This window comes from Bactrocera oleae, chromosome 2 (assembly GCF_042242935.1).
Source record: "Bactrocera oleae isolate idBacOlea1 chromosome 2, idBacOlea1, whole genome shotgun sequence".
Lineage (NCBI taxonomy): Eukaryota > Metazoa > Arthropoda > Insecta > Diptera > Tephritidae > Bactrocera > Bactrocera oleae.
Genome location: NC_091536.1, coordinates 42,560,874 through 42,576,990, shown reverse-complemented (window position 1 = coordinate 42,576,990; position 16,117 = coordinate 42,560,874). Strand labels below are relative to the sequence as shown.

Below are 16,117 nucleotides of genomic sequence, written 5' to 3'. Positions count from 1 at the left end.
GGCATGTGCGTCTGAGTTGGGCGATATTTTCTGTCCACCAGTAAACTGCCGCTTTACGTTAGCTGTGGGAAGCCTTGGGCATCGATTTGTAACATGCTCTTGTTATATTAAGAATTGTGTGCTCGACAACTTTTCTTGCATTTTTGGGGGAGCTGCTAGATGGGTAATGGTCGTCTATTGCGGAGATTTATTTCGAAGTGTTTAGTTTCGAGACGTTCAATTTTCGGGCTCCAGTATTTTTTTCTGTACTGGTGGGAGTTTTTTCCGGTGTCTACCTCAAAAAAGATGTACTGATGATCGCTGCCAGTGTAATCTTCTAGGACTCTCCATTTCTTTATTAAGCCAACCATGCATTCTGTTGATGTCAGTAACAACATACAGTAAATTGTTTGAAGCGGTTGTTGTTTCAACTCATAATACTCATAATTTGTCTTACACACTATGAAGCAAGCTCTAAAGGATTAGAAATCAGTCTCGAAAAATGAAAAAGGTCAAAAACCTATATTAAAGGCGACTGATGTACTAATCAATAAAAAATTTAGATTAAAGTATTAAAAGCCAAAAGAGTGAAAACAAAGTTTGGTGACAAGGTGATGCAAGAACTAGACGAAAATGTTCTTTTTCTTCCAGAATCCTACACCTCCTTAAAATATTCAACTATTGAAGCTACAAACGATAATACATTTTATATCGAGTTAATTAAACCTGGTGAAAAATTTACTTCACCATTATTCGAATTTCATAAAGGATAAAAAAAAGATAAAAATTAAAATTTAATGTATCCGTGTAGTTTCTGTGAAAAGATATATGTTTAAACAAACATATTACAATGGAACATCAAGTTTCAAAAAAAAATAATTTTTTGTGAGCAATGTAAGATTCAAGTGAAAGAATTGTATGGACAGCACACGTGAGAACAAACATACACAAAAACAAGTAAGGAAGGGCTAAGTTCGGATGTAACCGAACATTTTATATTCTCGCAAAGTCAAATAGTATACTCGTTTGAGATTTCTTTGTGGATTGACTGATATTTTCGGTAGAAGGTCAACTATAGGCACTGGGGTCCACATATTTAGTACTTAGGGGCTTAAACAGTTTTGGTTCGATTTAGACAATTTTTGGCCACAAGGTGGCATACTTTAAACGTATTATTCAAGCAAAGTTTTACGCCGATATAATCATTGTTGCTTGATTTGCATAGTGGAAAGTGAAAGAATCAAGTGGTATTAAAATGGTAACATATGGAAAATAGGCGTGGTTGTAACCCGATTTCGCCCATTTTCGCACTATGACATAGAAACATGAAAAGAACGTTACGCACCGAATTTGGTTGAAATCACTTAAGCAGATCTCAAGATATGGGTTTTCACCTAAAAGTGGGCTGTGCCACGCCCACTGTCTAATTTTCTAAATAGTTTCTTTTATTTGAACATATTTACAAAATTGTTCAAAGTTAAATTTGATGACATTTAACATTACTATTTACACTATACATACAGTATTTTATACTCTCGCAACCTGTTGCTACAGAGTATAATAGTTTTGTTCACCTAACGGTTGTTTGTATCACCTAAAACTAATCGAGTCAGATATAGGGTTATATATATATAAATGATCAGGATGAAGAGACGAGTTGAAATCCGGGTGACTGTCTGTCCGTCCGTCCGTCCGTCCGTCCGTGCAAGCTCTAACTTGAGTAAAAATTGAGATATCTTTATAAAACTTGGTAGACATGTTTCTTAGTACCGTGAGACGGTTGGTATTGCAGATGGGCGTAATCGGACCACGCCCACAAAACGCCATTAATCAAAAACAAATAACTTGCCATAACTAAGCTCCGAAATAAGATACAAGACTGTTATTTAGTACACAGGATCACATTAGGGAGGGGCATCTGCAGTTAAAACTTTTTTTTATAAAGTAGGCGTGGTCCCGCCTCTCATAGGTTTAATGTGCATATCTCCTAAACCGCTAATGCTATAATAACAAAATTCACTAGAAGCAAATGTTTTTAGCACTTCTTTTGACGGTGTGAAAATAGTTGAAATCGGGTGGCAACTCCGCCCACTCTCCATATAACGGTACTGTTAAAAACTACTAAAAGCGCGATAAATCAAGCACTAAACATGCCAGAGACATTAAATCTTATCTCTGAGATGGTATAAATTGGCTTTATAGAAACCGCGTTCAAAATTACTTTTAGGTGAAAACCCATATCTTGAGATCTGCTCAACCGATTTCAACCAAATTCGGTGCATAACGTTTTTTTCATGTTTCTATGTCATAGTGCGAAAATGGGCGAAATCGGACTACAACCACGCTTACTTCCCATGTAACACCATTTTCAATTCCATCTGATTCTTTCACTTTCCACTATGCAAATCAGGTAACAATGATTATATCGGGGTAAAACTTTGCGTGAATAATGCAATTAAAGTATGCCACCTTGCGGCCAAAAATTGTCTAAATCGAACCAAAACTGTTCAAACCCCTAAGTACTAAATATGTGGACCCCAGTGCCTATAGTTGACCTTCTACCGAAAATATCAGTCAATCCACAAAGAAATCTCAAACGAGTATACCATTTGACTTTGCGAGAGTATAAAATGTTCGGTTACATCCGAACTTAGAATCTATATTTGAGTAAACCAGTTAGAATGCTTCCATTAACTGTCAATCAACTTAAACGTCAAAAAGAGGATATAGTTTGTCATATTTGTGGAATGGAACTTTTATTAACTGATAGGGTAGCAGACCATTGTCATTTAACTGGAGAATATAGAGGACCGGCACATAGAAAATTTAATTTAGAATATCAGATAGTAAATTTTATTCCAATATTTTTTCATAATTCATCGATATATGATTGTCATCTATTTATAAAAGAGATGTCGTCTATTAAGAGGGATATAAATATAATTCCCTTAAAAAAAGAATTATATATTTCCGTATCAAAGAAGATATATGTTAATTTAAAAGATATCATTGAACTTCGGTTTTTAGATTCATTTCTATTGATGCCTTCTAATTTAGACAGTTTAGCTAAGAATTTAAACAATAATAATTTAGAAATAACAAAGGCTTTTTTCCCTAACGATCATCACTTTGTTTTAACGTAAAGGTATTTTCCTATATGACTACTTAGATCCGGAAGAACGTCTCAACGAAACACCATTACTAGTTCGTTCACATTTCTTTAATAAATTAACAAATGAGTCTTGTAGTATCGATGATTGTCAGCATGAACAAAATGTTGGTAAACATTTAATTGTTCTGATTTATTAGATTATTTGTTATTGTTTTAAAAGTAGATGTGCTACTCCTCAGTGACATTTTTGAAAATTTTAGAAAGTTATGCAAAGGAATTTATCAACTAGATCCATGTCAATATTATACATCTTCAGGTTTATCTTGGGATGCAATGCTTAAAATAACTAAAATAGAATTAGAGTTATTGACTGATGAAAACATGCAAAATTTTATTTTGTCTGGGATTAGGGGAGGTATTGTTCGATGTTGTTAGCGACAATCAATTGCTAACAATAAATATTTAAGTCATTTCGATATGACTAAGCTTCCATTTATCTATGTCACAATATATCCCTCATAATAATTTTGAATGGGTTGAAAACGTAGAGGAGTTTAACGTTTTTAGTATGCCAGAAGATTCTTCAGTTGGTTACATATTAGAAGTAGATTTAGATTATCCCATAACCATTCACAATATTCATAATGACTACCTATTTTGTTTTGAAAACAAAAAAGTTGGTTCAATGAAACACTCAAAGTTGATTGGTGATTTGGGACCCAAAATAAAGTACATTATTCAGTATACAAATTTACAACAATGTATAAAACATGGACTTATATTAAATAAAATTCATAGAATTCTACAATTTAATCAATCGGATTGGTTAAAAAAATATATTGATTTAAATAATTATCATAGAACATTAGCTGCAAATAAGTTTGAAGAAAATTTCGTTAAATTATTAAATAATGCAGTGTATCTGAAAACTATGGAGAATGTCGATAAAAGAGTAAATGTTCAATTAGTACAAGATTAGGAAAATACTAATGCTGGGGAAAGAGGTAGAACAAAAGGGTGCTAGAGCCTTAATAGCAAAACCAAATTTCCACAGTCTATCAAAATTTTCTGATGATTTAATAGCGATTCAAATGAAATAAGCGGTAATTCTGTACAATAAACCGATATATATTGGTTTTACTGTTTTAGAACTTTCTAAATATAAAATGTATAGTTTCCATTATGATGATATTAAAAAGAAATATTAGAAGAATATTGCTTTGATTTATATGGATACTGATTCATTCAGATATGATATCCAAACTGACGACTTTTATAATGATATTCATGTTGACATTTCAAAAGTTTTTAATACTTCTTCATATCCAATAGAAAATATTTTTAATTTCCCTCGGTTGAAGGTATGACGAAGGATGAATGTAATGGAAAGTTAATAAAAGAATTTGTTGGTTTAAGAGCGAAAATGTATTCATTTAGAATTGATAATGACATAAATGAAACTTAGAAAATTAAGGGAATAAAAAAGTGGGTAACTTCTACATTGAAGTAAGTGATGTTGGAAAATAAATTGTATAATGCATCAGTGTATACATTTAGATCTAAATTACATACGATTTATACTCAAAATAGTTATAAAGTAGCTCTAAACAATATAATAAATAAAAATTTTAAACATAATTGAGCACATAATACTATGTTATATTTTTGTTTTTGTTCATTATTGTAATATATTGGTGGCTTCAGGTAATTAATCAGTTCTACAGGTGGCTGTAAATTTCCAAAAGTATCAAAATAATCTTTATAATTTTTGTTTTTATAGTATGCTCCCAATGAGAACCAGGGCCATCAGCATCATCTAAATTAAGAATTCCACATTCTTAAGATTTCGGTTTATTCGGTAAAGAATTTCGCATAAAAATTCTTCTAAAATGTTTAAGATGTTTACAATATTTCAATAAATCGACACCGGTTAATGGTCCTTGTGTAGGTTTCTTTGTTAGTTTTTTGGATAGGGTCGTAAATATAAACCATATCCCTTTTTATAGGGCTTGAGGAATAAACCCCTCTCCATAGCGGTTGATTCCATATATCTACAATATTATGGCGGCTAGCCTTATTCAATTGTTCCTTTCCATTCTTGATATCATTCAAAACTTTTGCTATAGCTGATCCACCAGATGGAAGATAGGAAGGAGTGGTAAAATTCCACCAATCTTTGGGACTGGAATTGTTCTCGGTATGTTAATTTTTTTATTTTTAAAGCTAGACTTTATAGTATCCTGAGAAATTTTATAACCCTCATTAAATGACTGCGGCTTCTTTTTGTTAAGCATGTTGATACCTTAACTGCCATCAAAAAAAATATGTTTGATGTCACTTTTCCTTTTTTCATCTTTTACCTTTTTTACATTTAGATGTCTTTTCTTACTTTTAATACCCATTTCCAATTTGAGTTTTGCTTTCATTGCATTTGTAACGAACCAAGTGTTTGCTCGTTCTGTCCTTAGATGTAACACGTTGCCAGGCTTTCTCAGATAAAACTTTAGCAGCTTGGTGTCTGATATTTATATCTTTTGCTTGGTAATTGCAATATCATGTTCTCTGCAGGCTGCATCTAAAAGATTTACACCCCTTATCTCCTCTTTCAAACCGTTGTCGGAGTTTTGTTCCAGAGGCACAAAATTGATATCCGGGTAAATGAAGTTTAATAGGCAAAGAATTAATCAAAGTATTTACCAAATCCTGTCCAATATTTTTATGTATTAGTCCCATTAGGTGATTTTTTTTTTGTTTTCTCAATAATAATATGGGTGAGTTATATCTAAATGATGTCTTTATTATAAAAGTGATGGTTTATATTGCTGTAAATCTAGTAAACAAAATGAAAGTAGTTAAACAACGTATCCAACTTAAGGTTAATAACGATAACAATTATATAAATGTTAAAAATATTACTAGACAATGCACTTTTACCAAATTCCATACGAGCGCTGATTGTCGTACCATCGAATTGTTGTAAAACTAATGTTATGCTCATTTTAATTGAAAGCCCAAACAGGCTTAATTTCCGAAATATTATATATACATTTATACAAAATCATTATATCAGCCGAAATATATCTATTTAAAAAGGCTTATTGATCTAATAAAAGGAGTAACCCACTGAAGCCAAAGCGGACTCAATTTTTTATTCGATGATGCAATATGTGGAAAACAAAATACAATACGAGATTATTTTGTATGGGTCGTCATAAAAACAGTGATTCTTTTTATTTATGTCAAACTTATACAAAAATTCCTAAACACTTAATTCGTGATAATTCAAACATGCATATTGTGTTCAGGCAAGATGAAATGAATCTTAAGCATATCTAATGACCATATTATTGGAGATATGTTCTACAAAACATTTTTAAAAATTTGTACCGAGTCTTGGAGAAATAAATACGGCTTTATTGTTATAAGTAAAGATGATCCTATAAACAATGGTCGATATCACAAGGGTTTTGATAATTTTATACAATTATAAAACATTTATAAAAACATATGTCAGACCAGATTCGTATTAGATATAGAACTAATAGGTAGCAGATTTTTCACTCACTTCTTAAAGACCATGTTAAATAATCAAATGACTGAATTAGCAAATATTGCTAAAACTAGGAAAGCATTAAGAGAAAAAATTAAAGGAATGAAATTAGGAGAATTGGATAGAATAAACTTGTTGGAGGTTACGTTTAAACCCATTTCAAAAAAAATTAAATGAATTAGTTGATAATTTTAAAAACTGTAATAAATATAATGTTACTAATTATAATGGTAATGATGAAATTTGGGAGGCGGACGGTGTAAAAGAAAGTGAAGACATAACAGTTGATATATTACCAACCGTTGGCAATTATATGAATGCTAATGATTTTGATTTAGAATATTCTGCAGATAGTTCTCGGGAACAAAATGTTAAGAAGCGAAATCCTATTAATATCATTAATAAATAATGCTTTGATAAAAAACAAAAAATAGATATGGTTGTTAGCGTTAAGCAAAAAATAAATTTTATGAATGACCCCGAGAGGCTAGCATCGTATATTCTAATTTTGAACGCGGTTCCTATAAAGTCATCTCATACCATCCCAAAGATAAAATTTAATGTCTCTGGCGTGTTTAGTGCTTGGTTTATCGCGCTTTTAGTATTTTTTAACAGTACCGATTTCACTCGTTTTCACACCGTCAATACAGGTGCTAAAAACAGTTGCTTTCAGTGAATTTTGTTATTATAGCATTAGCGGTTTAGGAGATATGCACATTAAACTTATTAGGGGCGTTACCACGCCCACTTTAAAAAAAAATTTTAACTGCAGATACCCCTTCCTAATGTGATCCTGTGTACCAAATAACAGTCTTGTATCTTATTGCGGAGCTTAATTATTTCAATTTATTTGTTTTTGATTGATGGCGTTTTGTGGGCGTGGCAGTGGTTCGATTATGCTCCTCTGAAATACCAACCGTTTCGCGATACCAAGAAACATATCTACCAAGTTTCATAAAGATATCTCAATTTTTACTCAAGTTAGAGCTAAAACTATTATATTCTGTAGCAACAGGTTGTGAGAGTATAAAAATTAAACCAAATATTGATAATAAACCTGAAAGGCGAAATCCTTTTAATATCATTAATTAAGAATTATTTGATAAAAAACCAAAAATAGATAAGGTTGTTAGCCTTAAGTAAAAAATAAATTTTATGAATGACTCCGAGAGGCCAGCATCGTATATTCCAAATAAACCAAACGATGAACAATTACTAAACAAGATAGTAGAAAGTCAAAATCAAGCTGAAACGAATAATGATAATACTTCTTCAACTGAAAATGATATTTTAAGAAGAATCGAAGAAGATCCCGATCTGTGGAAAAGACATAAATTTGTAAAACGTCAGTCTGAAAATCAACTAAATGAAGACTTTATACAAAGGGTCGATGGCGTTTTGGACTCAAACCATTAAAAATTAATTCTAAGGATGTTATTCAGATCGGAAAGGATAAATGGAAAATGACACCAGGTATGTTCGAGTTAATATTTCATAAAAACCCTCAACCAAACCAACATTATAAAAAGTGTGATTTGAAGACTTATCGACAGATTTTGTTAGATACAAGTACTCACAAACGTAGTTATACCCTAAACAGTCAAATTAAGGGAACAAAATCATTTAATTATCTATATATTATCAGGAAATTCTTCAATTATATTCCACACTCGTTCATAAGTGGTAGAGGTTTATAGAAATCAATCGATTACCGCAAAAATATTTATCAATATTATGATAATCCTAATGAGTTGGTGGATAGATTGAGATTGCTTATATATTCAACAAGTGCCGGTCATAATAACCATCAAAACGAGATTTTATCAATTATTGAACAATTGCGAGAATCAAATATTATCAAATAATATGAGTATAAATAAATTTGGAATTCCTCATTTAACAATAATACGTCGAAAGAGAAAACAATTCTAGACCGAAACAAAAATCTCAATTTAAACAAGAAAAGAATAATTAATCTAACTGCTTCTATAGAAGACGACGATGCCATTTCGAAAGTATTCCTTTTAGAAACGTTAAATAAGATGAACAACAAATTAGAACATCAAATCAGAGAAATATTGTAAATGTGATTCTGAATAATAGTATTAAAAATGATGTATCAATTCTTGAGGATCTAATGGACCAACTAAAAAAACGTGCATATGGGGAAGAATTACATAATATTATATAAACAACTAATTATTAACCATTGAAGATTATTTTGATGCGTTTCGTTGTATCGAAACAACATCCTACTGAAAAAGACGTTGAAGTGCGTAAAATAAAGTTCCCTACTATAAAAGGATTAGCAAAATGAATATTAAAAGAGCTATTGTAGAAGAGTTACATAAACAAGCTAGAAAAAATTTTAAATGAAGACGTGTTATTATTAAAGGAATCGATGATTTATGGCAAGCTGAATTGGTGGTAATGACTCAGTACTCAAATAGTAATAATCAATATCAATATCTTTTAACTGTAGTCGATAAATTTTTTAAAAAAACTTAGGTCGAAGCAGTTAAAAATAAAACTAAAGAAAATGTAACAAATTCAATGGCTAAGATTTTAAACTCAAGTAACCGTATACCGAAAAACCTACAAACAGATTATGGAAAATGAAATTTATAATAGGAATTTTAAAAGATTATTACAAACAAAAAATATAATATATATAAATATTGGACACCGCATACAACAATTTAAAAGTTTTTCATAGACCAAAATTTAATATAAATGATGAGGTTAGAATAAGTAAATATAAACATGTATTTGAAAAGGGGTATACACCAAATTGAACAACAGAAGTTTTAAAAATAAAATCAATTAAAAACACAAATCCTACAACATATATACTTGAAGACTATCTAGGTAATACTATTAAGGGGGCATTCTAGGAATATGAACTAATGAAAACTAAGATCCCTCATGTATATTTAGTTGAAAAAGTTTTGAGACGTCGAAACAATAGAGTTTATGTTAAATGGTTAGGTTTTTCTTCTGAACACAATTCCTGGGTGAATGTTAATGACTTAAGTAAAAAAAATAAATATATAAATATATATCTATACATATATATATGTATTATAAATAAAAAAGTGTTTTAAAAGTTATTTCAGTTAGGTATCTAATGATAAACAATCAACATGTCAATTACATTAACAATAAATGGTAATTCATCTATACTGGTTGCAAATTATTTCCCTCCCATAGAACTCAAACAAGATTATGTTTGTGGGTTAATTAGTTTTGACTCGTATCATACAATTTCAAATGTGGACAAAGAAAACAATTTGTTTCACATTGGATCGAGTGTTTTTGAAATACCTGTTAGAACATATGAACTGAATGATATATTGTAGTTGCGAAGAAGTGAATTTTGATAAAAAATACTCAATTGGACCATTACTAGGTTTCAGTAAAAGAATATTGGAGCCAGGGATTGTTTATTACTCTGACTATCCTGTGGATATAACAAAAATAAACACAATATCCGTTGAATGTAATATCATCAATGGATCATATATAAACGAAACATCTATGCATACAATACATCAGTTTTCTCTTAAAGTTAGCCCAGGATATAAAATCTCAGAAACACCAACTAATGTTATATGTATATTTACCAGTTAATACTCTTCAAATAAGCACTCTAGTTGTTAAAGTTGTTGATCAAACGGGTGACCTGATTAATTTTCGTGGAGAAGACATATCAATAAGACTACATTTAAAACCTATCTAAAGAAAAAAATGATAATTTTTAATAAAAAGCAGCCGCATACAGATTTTATGAATAGTTTTGAGTCATCCTCAAAAGAATTGGCTACAAAAACAAAAAATTTACGCTCTAAAGAGGAAAATTCTCTTGTTCAGCATAAAATTGATTTAACGCCATCGAATAAGGGGTTTCTAATAAGTCTAGGATTTAATTTGAAAAAATGAGTGATATAATAAACATTTTGTACAAGCCCATTTTTGATAATAGCATAATAAAATAGGATTATCATAGCAACATACCATACTTACAATCGTTTCAAAACTAAATAGTTGTATGTCCTATTTATTTGAGGAGATACGATATGAAATAAATCGAATATAAATTGATCGCACTAGAAAGTTGGGTATTGCAACAGAAATAAAAAATTATGTATCACTTAACACATTTGAAAATACAAATCTAAAAAATGCAGGGTGGTGCCATTTTGAAAATATTCCCCTAAAGACTGGTAATATCAATTTTTGTGTATTATTGAAAATCTGCTTGGGTTTGCTGAAGATTTTGATAAAATTATTGTTAATTGTTAACATGAATTAGTTTTAATATGAGCTAAAGAAGATGATGCAGTTATGAAGACAACTACAGACAAAGAAAAGCTTACATTAAAACTTTTAAATATTACTTGAAAAGTGCCACATATTCAACTTTCAGACTTATATCGATTAATTATGTTGAGAATAATTAATAGTAAACAACCACTAAACATTTCGTTTAGAAGTTGGGATGTCTACCACAACCCCTCTCTAGAGAAAAGCACTAATATCTTATGGAATGTTAAAATGGAATTAAAGACCTCGCTATATTCTTTTAGGATTTCGAAATGAAAATAAATTTAAACATTGTGACTTATTAGATATTAAAGTACTCCACTACATATCCATATGATGATCTTAATATTATATTTGAACGAAATCGGTATGCTCTATTATATGACATGTTTTTAAAATTTCAACAAAGTTATTATGGGCGCACTCCACAACCACTTTTATCACCTAATCAATTTGTTGAAACTGCTCCAATAATTGTTTTAGATGTAACACATCAAAATGAATCTAAAAAAAGCGGCCCCATGGATATTCAGATTGAGCTAAAATTTGATAAATTCGTCCCTGATAACACCGCCGCTTATTGTATACTTATGAATATATTCCATTTACAAATGTGATTAAAAAGATTATTTACATAATAAATAAATTAAAAATTACAATTTTATTCTTAACCACAACATTATAATACTTATCGCACAAAAAAAAATCAAGAAGTGCTTTATTATTTTTACTCAAAAGCTCAGATCAGCTCAGCTCAGCTCAGCTCAATTCAGCTCAGCTCTACTTTAAGTTTTTCAAACAACAGCGTTGAAAATGATTAGCACTAAAAACGGAAATATAATAATAATGAAGGCGATTGTTGTTAGACATGGGCTCGATATGAACTCATTCTCCCGTTGGCAATCTATCCTCGAAGATAGTAACCAGCGTCAAGAGTTACTTGATGACATCAAGACCGAATTTCTGGCGTATCTGAGTCAACAGCCAGAGTTTTCATCTAGTGAAAAAAATATCTCTTAGTGAAAAAAATATGGGAGATATCCTTGCAAGAATATCTCCAATTCTCTTTTCCTTCTCATTAAATCTTTTTTAAAAGCGTCAATAGCATCAAGTATACACTTCTTTTCGCATTATACGACTCATTTCTTTGATCGGAGTAAGTTAGTCTAAAATATCCCCAAGACCTTTCCGTTGTTGTTTTTATAAGTAATGTATTCTGCTCAGGGTAACTTTTATCAATCAATTGAATTGTTATATTTATATTTAAACGTAACGAAGTGTTTGGAATATTGTATTCAAAACTAGCCTGGTTACTATTTTCAAAATTTCTAAAGCTGCTTATATTTTGATTTTGATCCATAAATTGATTATGTGAAATTGATATTGTTCCATAACTTAAATACAACAGATGTAGTAGTAGAATTTTTATTAAATGAGTCAATTTCATTTTTTTTCTATATACGTCTAACGTATGTTATACATACAATGACCATATTATATGTTTGTCTATAGTTTTTAACATCAATTATTTCTACATTTGGTCTTTCATATGAATTATCCAATCAATGTCACCATTACTTAGAATTCGTTCAGTTTCAATTTCACGATATTCAAAGCACTTGATACTCAACAGTTTTTCAATATATCTACTGTCATAATGTCAATATTAGATTCCTTTTCAATAATGTCTCTTCGAAATTTCTCTATAGCTTCATCTATAGTAAAAATTTTCATGGGCTTCCCTTCAGTTGTAAAGTCAACTATAGACGATGGTGTGATTGTTGTAGGGGTTGGTGGTTGTGTTATCTCTATAATGGGGGTTGATGATGAGGACGACGATGAAAACGATGATGACGTTGTTGACAACACTTCAATTTTTTCTTCATAATGCGTTAAAAAAGATCCACTTTGTTTAAATAATAATAATAAAATATTTACTTGTAACATATCATTACTATTCGGTAATGTTAAATTAAATTAATTATTTTTATACTCTCGCTACCTGTTGCTACAGAGTATAATAGTTTTGTTCACCTAACGGTTGTTTGTATCACCTAAAACTAATGGAGTTAGATATAGGGTTATATATATATAAATGATCAGGATGAAGAGACGAGTTGAAATCCGGGTGACTGTCTGTCCGTCCGTCCGTCTGTCCGTGCAAGCTCTAACTAGAGCAAAAATTGAGATATCTTTATGAAACTTGGTAGACATGTTTCTTGGTACCGGGAGACGGTTGGTATTGCAGATGGGCGTAATCGGACCACTGCCTAACTAAGCTCCGCAATAAGATACAATACTGGTTAATTGGTACACAGGTTGTGTATATCTCCTAAACCGCTAAAGCTATAATAACAAAATTCACTGGAAGCAAATGTTTTTAGAACATCTACCTACAGTGAGAAAATAGTTGAAATCGGGTGGCAACTCCGCCCACTCCCCATATAACGGTACTGTTAAAAACTACTAAAAGCGCGATAAATCAAGCACTAAACACGCCAGAGACATTAAATTTTATCTCTGAGATGGTATAGGATGATTTTATAGGAACCGCGTTTAAAATTAGACAGTGGGCGTGGCACCGCCCACTATTAGGTGAAAATTCATATCTTGGGATCTGCTTAACCGATTTCTACCAAATTCGATGTATAACGTTCTTTTTATATTTTTATGTCATAGTGCGAAAATGGGCTAAATCGGACTACAACCACGCCTATTTCCCCTTATAACACCATTTTCAATTCCATCGCATTCTTTCACTTTCCACTATGCATATCAAGCAACAATGATTATATCGGGGTAAAACTTTGCGTGAATAATACGGTTAAAGTATGCCACCTTGTGACCAAAAATTCTCTAAATCGAACCAAAACTGTTCAAGCCCCTAAGTACTAAATATGTGGACCCCAGTGCCTATAGTTGACCTTCTACCGAAAATATCAGTCAATCCACAAAGAAATCTCAAACTAGTATACCATTTGACTTTGCAAGAGTATAAAATGTTCGGTTACATCCGAACTTAGCTCTTCCTTACTTGTTTGAGTTTTGGTTTATTACAAGTCCTTTATTATCTAGTTTGCCCCAAAAAGGTGCCCCATAGGGTGCTTTGAAAAGAAGTAATAATGAAATATAAAATTTAAATTCCATTGTGTTATATCCCTTTGTCTACTACAATTTAAAATGAGGTTGATATTTGAAAAAATATGTATTTATACTTGTATAATTACTTTTCTTCTTCTTAACCTTTAAAATAAAAGCACTAAGCTTAAAATACTAACTCTATTTTATTTACTCCTTAAAATTTAAAATACTATCCAGTATGTACTTAAACAAAATACGTATATGCTGTTTTTAAGATACAACGAATTTGTAGTCGGTTTATTTTCACATTACAATCATAGTTGTGAAAATGATACTGACAACGCACAGTATCTGGGTGTAAATTGTATTATCTAGAAATATTCATTCGATTACACTGTGTTGTAGTCTCCTCTTCAATGTTAAAAACCGGCTTTTGGAAGAACTCCGCTATCCACAATTTCTTTTCTTCTCCCTTTACATAAACTTTTAGGTTTTTTAATGCTGATGTCAAATAGTTTCTTACCAAAAATTCTTAATAATGAAATATAGTTTTAATGGAAGGCTTTTTATACGTTCGTTAAGAACTAAACAAAATAATGAAATATGTTTTTAATGGTAGGCTTTTTATACGTTCGTTAAGCTTTATTTATGTGGTTTTAAAGAATTCTAATAAAATTCTCAAGCACGTAAAATTCTCACGAATGTACATGTACAAGTACAACGGTAGCGATTAAAAATATCAACAAAATGTGGTTTCAGAAAATTCTCATGCACTTTTACCATACGAAAAAATAAGTCCCACCACACACACACACACACACACATACGTTTAGTTAAACCGGTTGGGTTTGTTCAAAAGGTGGCGGTGTCTGTCCCAGTATTGGAGACTGCGATTCCTGTGCGGAGCAACGGTCGTAGTAGCGTACTTTTAACCCACAGATCGATTCGGTGCAGCGCCGCATCGGTTGACTCAAGACTGTTACGGGTACATTGCTCCGTCCGCGGCCAATAGAGTGACCTTTTCCAGTCATTTGGCTAGAGTTGTGGGCTGTGCCCCTGCGATACCGCATTAATCGACCGCTTGGGTGGTCGTTGCTCCGGTGAAGGCCCGCGCGCGATTCGCATCCTTCGGTGCGTTCAGATGCATATACCCAGAGATCAGCTGCTCCGGAGTGGTCTGTTCTGTCAAGTTTGGGCGCTATAGCTGGGCTCTAAGCTACCGGCGGGGTCGGCAGGTTGCGGATAGCCGAACAGCCTGTAGTAGCAGATCTGTTTCGAAATAAGTTAAAACGAATAAGCAATCCCCGACGATAAGCGGCAGGAGTGGAGGATGCGGTATAAAGCTAGCAGATCCGCTGAAGCTCCTGTGATTGTGGCGAATAGACACCGCATCACAAAAATATATGTCTGTCTCATCATGATGAGTAATATGAAAATCCAGGCGCGACGGACCCACAATTGGGCGGCTTCTTGGTCAGCATCTGTTCACCAAGTTAGGAGCGGCTGCTAATACCACGCAAGTGACACTGTCTAAGTGACATCTTGCTGAAATGCCTTGCCGGTTAATGCTACGGATGCCCTCCGTCCAATTAACGCTGATCTGGCACTGAACGTAGGCACCCATAAGGGTCTACGTCAACCTTTGCGTGACCTTCCTGCAATGCAAAAATAACCGCGGGATCAACACAACGATTGCACATAGCGATCGGCGATAGCGGCCCTGAGATCAGAGATTTGGAGGAGACAACGTCAGCCGAAGAAGTCTGCCAAGCAATAAGTGAGAAACTGCCCGATGATGACAATATAGAAAGCAGTGCCATTAAATCTATGCGTCGCTTCAAAGACGAAACGCAAGTAGCACTTATTAGTCTTCCCGTAACAGTCTCGAATAAACTCCTTAGTGCAAAAAAAATAAGGATAGGCTGGATCAATTGTAGAATCCGAAAAGTCGCCAGACCAGTCCGCTGCTTCAAATGTCTCGAGTTTGGACATGTAACTGTAAAAGCACTAGAGATCTTACTGGCTCCTGTTTCCGATGCGGAGAGAAAGGTCACACCGCAGAAGGTTGTATT

The 16,117-nt window shown here is 32.3% G+C and overlaps 1 protein-coding gene and 1 long non-coding RNA gene across 11 annotated transcripts in view; both read right to left on the bottom strand.

Moving 5' to 3' along the window:
- Bili (FERM domain-containing protein 8 Bili) overlaps nt 1-16,117 on the bottom strand; it is a 530,804-nt gene that overhangs the window by 86,377 nt on the left and 428,310 nt on the right. The gene's annotated exons all lie outside the window — the stretch shown is intronic.
- Nucleotides 4,730-6,324, bottom strand: LOC118680203 (uncharacterized). Its single transcript, XR_004975701.2, has 2 exons — nt 6,026-6,324; nt 4,730-5,921 (listed from the first exon to the last, which is right to left on the bottom strand). It is a non-coding gene; the product is annotated as an uncharacterized lncRNA (long non-coding RNA).